This window comes from Cicer arietinum, chromosome 3 (assembly GCF_000331145.2).
Source record: "Cicer arietinum cultivar CDC Frontier isolate Library 1 chromosome 3, Cicar.CDCFrontier_v2.0, whole genome shotgun sequence".
Taxonomy (NCBI): domain Eukaryota; kingdom Viridiplantae; phylum Streptophyta; class Magnoliopsida; order Fabales; family Fabaceae; genus Cicer; species Cicer arietinum.
The window spans coordinates 41,917,031-41,921,792 of NC_021162.2; the positions used below are offsets into that span (position 1 = coordinate 41,917,031).

Sequence of the window (4,762 nt, forward strand, 5' to 3'; positions counted from 1 at the left end):
GCCAAGATAAGGGTGAGATAATCCTAAGGAGACTAGGGCTGAAAATCAAATAGGATAAAGGAGTAATGATTAAGAGAGAAAAACAGCATTAAGAAGTAACTCAACAAAACATCATTGACTTTTATTTTCATACTCTCTTTGCTCACAACACAACCATTTTTCCTTATATATATATATATTCATTTTTTTCATAACCCTCAAATTTAAACAAACAAGTTGAGCACCCCTGCACTTATGTACGAAAAGACTCCTTTATCCCCCCAAAGATTGAGGCAATTCATTGTTTTTCACTTTTAGGCTTGTAATGAGCTATATAACAAAAAATTGGGTAATTAGGCTCAAAGGGGCTTAAACAAATGGAAAATTATAGAGTAGGCTTATTTGGTTGGTAGCTTAATTAGAAATAAATGTCTAGATCATTTCAATATATGCTTGCGGACAAGAGTCAAGTCAAGTTCTGGCGTAACTAGCAATCATGAGTGAGATAACACACACGAAAAAAAAAAGATGGAAAAATGTATTCCATTCATAATAAGGCTCAAAAATTTCACAAAGGTTAATGACTTATCACAAATGATACACAATTAAGCATTTTAATCCAATTTATTTTACCAAGAATAAAAAAAAATACTATTCAATCATGTCAGTCCAAACAAACTCTCAACATTTACAACCATAAAATCTAATGAAAAAGCATGCAATGCAATGTCTATTTTTATTTATTTTTTTATTTTTTATTTTATTTATTTTTTATTTTATTTTTGAAATATAACAAATAAAATCCTAAATAATACCCCCACACTTAAATTACACGTTTTCCTCAATAAAAGTAACAAGTATAAAATAAGAGTAAGGAAAGGGAGCTCCCTATTTAAACTTCAGTGTAGGTGGACTTTTCCAAGGAGAGTTCTTCTATGGTAGCATCTTCAAGCACATAGCTCTCATGAAATAAGTTGAGGCGTTGTCCATTTACTTTGAACATTTTTTCGGTGTTTTCACTTTTTACTTCCACTACACCATGAGGAAAAATGTTAGTAACAATAAAAGGGACAATCCACTTTGATTGAAGTTTCCCAGCCATAATTTTAAACGGGAGTTGAACAATAAAACTTTTTGGCCAATGGAAAATTTCATCCTAGAAATCATCTTTTCATGAAAGTACTTAGATTTCTCTTTATAGATGCAAGAGTTCTCGTAAGCGTCAAGTCTAAGCTCTTCAAGTTGTTGCAATCGAAACTTTCTCTCCAAACCTGCTTTCTCCATCTCAAGGTTACAACTCTTGACCGCCCAATAAGCACGATGCTCTATTTCTACTGGGAGGTGGCATGCCTTACCAAACACAAGTCGATAAGGGGACATTTCTATTGGTGTTTTGTAGGCTTTTCTATGAGCCCAAAGAGCTTCTTCAAGTCGGTGGCTCCTACCTTTCCTGTTTGGCTGCACCATCTTTTCTAAGTTCTGTTTGATTTCTCTATTTGAGACTTCAGCTTGCCCATTAGTCCGAGGATGATAAGGTGTAGAAACTTTGTGCACAACCTCATACTTCCGAAGCAAAGCGCCCATGGTGCGGTTGCAAAAATGAGTGCCTTGATCGCTTATGATGGCTCGGGGTATTCCAAACCTGCAAAAAATATTTGATCTAATAAAACCTGCAACAACTTTAAAATCATTAGTCCTAGTGGGTATTGCTTCCACCCACTTCGAAACATAATCAACAACTAGTAAAATATAGACATAATCAAAAGATACAGGAAAATGGCCCACAAATTCAATGCCCCACATATCAAGCACTTCACATAAAAGCATAGGTTGTTGAGGCATCTCACTCCTACGAGTGATTGTTGTTATTGCTATTTGGCACTGTTCACAAGTTTTGTAAGTCTCAAAAGCATCTTTAAACAAAGTGGGCCAAAAGAAACCCGAGTCTAAGACTTTTCTTGCTGTCCGTTGAGGACCAAAATTTCCTCCAGTTTGAGAGGCATGACAAAAATTAAGAATGGATTGAGCCTCATGGTGGGAAACACATCGCCTAATCACTTGGTCACTATAGAATTTCCACATATATGGATCATCCCAGACATAGTATTTGGAATCACTTTTAAATTTGTGTATTTATGTTCGGGATGCATCTGCAGGAAAGACTCCAACAACTAGATAATTAACTAAATCAGCAAACCAAGGAGTTACCTCACGCAACTGTAGCAGTTGCTCATCAGGGAAGTCATCTTGAATAAGGATGGGGTCCTCATCCATTTCTATTATGCTCAAATGATATGCCAGAAAATTTACAGCTCCACTCTTATCTTTAATCTCTAAATTAAATTCTTGGAGTAACAACATCCACCGAATCAATATCAGTTTTGCTTCTAGTTTCTTCAACAAGAACTTCAAAGCAACCCTTTGTGCAAGGACTGCTCCCACGGCATAGTTAGATGCATCACACATAATTTCAAAAGGGAGGGTCCAATTGGGTGGCTGAATTATGGGAGTAGAGGTTAGTGTTGCCTTTAAGAAATCAAACGCCTTCTTGCATTTGTCATCGAAGATGAAACTGATATCTTTTTGCAGCAAATTTGACAGTGGAAAAGATATCTTGCTAAAATCCTTGATAAATCGCCTGTAAAAACCTACATGGCCAAGAAAAGAACGAATCTCGCAGATGCAAGATGGGTAAGACAAATTAGAAAGCACATCAATTTTGGCAGGATCCACTTCAATCCCATTTTTAGAGATCACATGTCCCAAAATTATGCCTTGTTCAACCATAAAATGACATTTTTCGTAATTCAACACAAGGTTAGTCTTTTCTTGGTCCTTTGGTGCAATATGGATTTGAAAATAACCAGAAAAATCATCAAGAAAACAATAATGTGACAAACCAGCCAACCGTTCAAGCATCTGATCAATGAATGGTAAAGGAAAATGATATTTTCTAGTTGCTTGGTTTAGTCTCCCGTAATCAATGCATACCCTCCAACAGTTCTGCACTCGTGTGGGGATAAGTTCATTATTTTCATTTTTAACCACTATGACTCTAGTTTTCTTTGGGACTACTTACACCGGACTCACCCATTGACTATCACAGATGTGGTATATAATGCCTGCTTGCAAGAGCTTGGTCACTTCTTTTTTTACAACATCCAGAATTAATGGGTTAAGTCGCCTTTGGGACTGCTTGACTGATTTTACCTCGTCCTCCAGTAGTATCCTATGCACACACATGGATTGGCTAATACCAGGAATATCAGCCAAGTTCCATCTGATTTCCTTCCCGTGTTTTCTCAAAATCTACAACAGTGGCCGAAGCTAAGTCTGCAAAATCAATTATGTTAGTAGAATGCTCTTCCACGGGGTGTTTAATAGCATCAAAGAGGTTAAATTTTACAATGCTATCACCAAATTCCATGGATAATGTTCCAGCATGCACATCAATTTTTGTTCTTGTAATTTTCAAGAATGGTCTGCCTAAGATGATAGGCGCATAAGATGTAAAAATTTGCAGGAAATATCAATTCATTAACTCGAACAAGTACATCCTCCACAAGTCAAGCGGGACGAGCACTACTCCTGTTCGCCAATTGAATGGTAACACATGTACTCTGTAAAGGTCAAAGAGCTAGAGAGTTAAAAATAGATGTAGGCATAACATTAATGGAAGCTCCTAAATCAAACATAGCATTTTCAAATTAACTATTGCATATGGTACATGGAATGGAAAAAGTTTCTGGATCTTTGCATTTTTGAGGCATGGGCTGAATGAGGGCTGAAACATTTGGCCCTATGTTTACTCTTTCATTACCTTTTGACCTTCTCTTGTGTGTACATAAATCTTTTAGAAATTTTGCATATCTTGGAATCTGTTTAATTGCTTCAAGAAGGGGAATGTTCACTTCCACCTTCCTAAATGTATTCAGGATCTCGTTGTTCCTATCTGCCTCGTTCATTTTCTTAGTCTTCATTGTCCTTTTTAGGAAAAGGAAGTGGTATATTTTGCTCAACATCAATAGTTTCAGATATCAAAGTATCCTCAACAACCTTGTTATTTTTCACTACAGTTTCAGCTACCTTTGTTATTTCAACACCTTTCCTAGACCTCAATGTAATTGAACTGACATTGGGAGCATTTGGATTTACTATTGACTATGCATGCAATTGGTTTGACCCCTGAGTCTGCAATTGATTGAAATGGCTAGCTGACCAATCTTTGTTTCCAAATTTTGAATGGTGGAATCTGTTCTTTGTTGAAATTGGAGATTCTGAACAATCATCTGCTTAACGAGGTCCTCTAAAGAAGGTGCATTGTTTTGCTGTTGAGGAATATTTTGTTGTTGCTGCCTAGGTTATTGTTGTGCAGATGAATTCCCCAGTCTCAGGTTGGGATGGTTTCTCCAACCAGGATTGTACCTGTTTGATGATAGATCATAGTTGGCTTGACGATTGTATATATTTGCTGCATATGCTTGAGGAGCATCAGCAATTGGATCTTTTTGAAATGTAAGACATGAATCTGAAGGATGTTCTGGAGAAGTGAAAATACCACAGACCACTGCTTGGGTTTTACCTATTGCCAATTTTTTTACTAAAGATGTAAGCTCATCAAGTTTTCCTTCTAAATTCTTGTGGGAAGAAGCTTGACTTTCATTCACACCATTTGTCAACACTATTGAATTGCATCTAGTTGTAAACTGTTGAGAATTAATGGACATGTTCTCAACCAAAGCCCTTGTCGCTTCTGGGGTCTTATCAACAAGTCCCCCCCCCC

At 36.8% G+C, this 4,762-nt stretch overlaps 1 pseudogene; it reads right to left on the minus strand.

Moving 5' to 3' along the window:
• Positions 1–3,244: 3,244 nt before the first annotated feature.
• The window catches only part of LOC140919765 (uncharacterized), a 28,174-nt pseudogene continuing 26,656 nt past the window's right edge, over positions 3,245–4,762 (minus strand).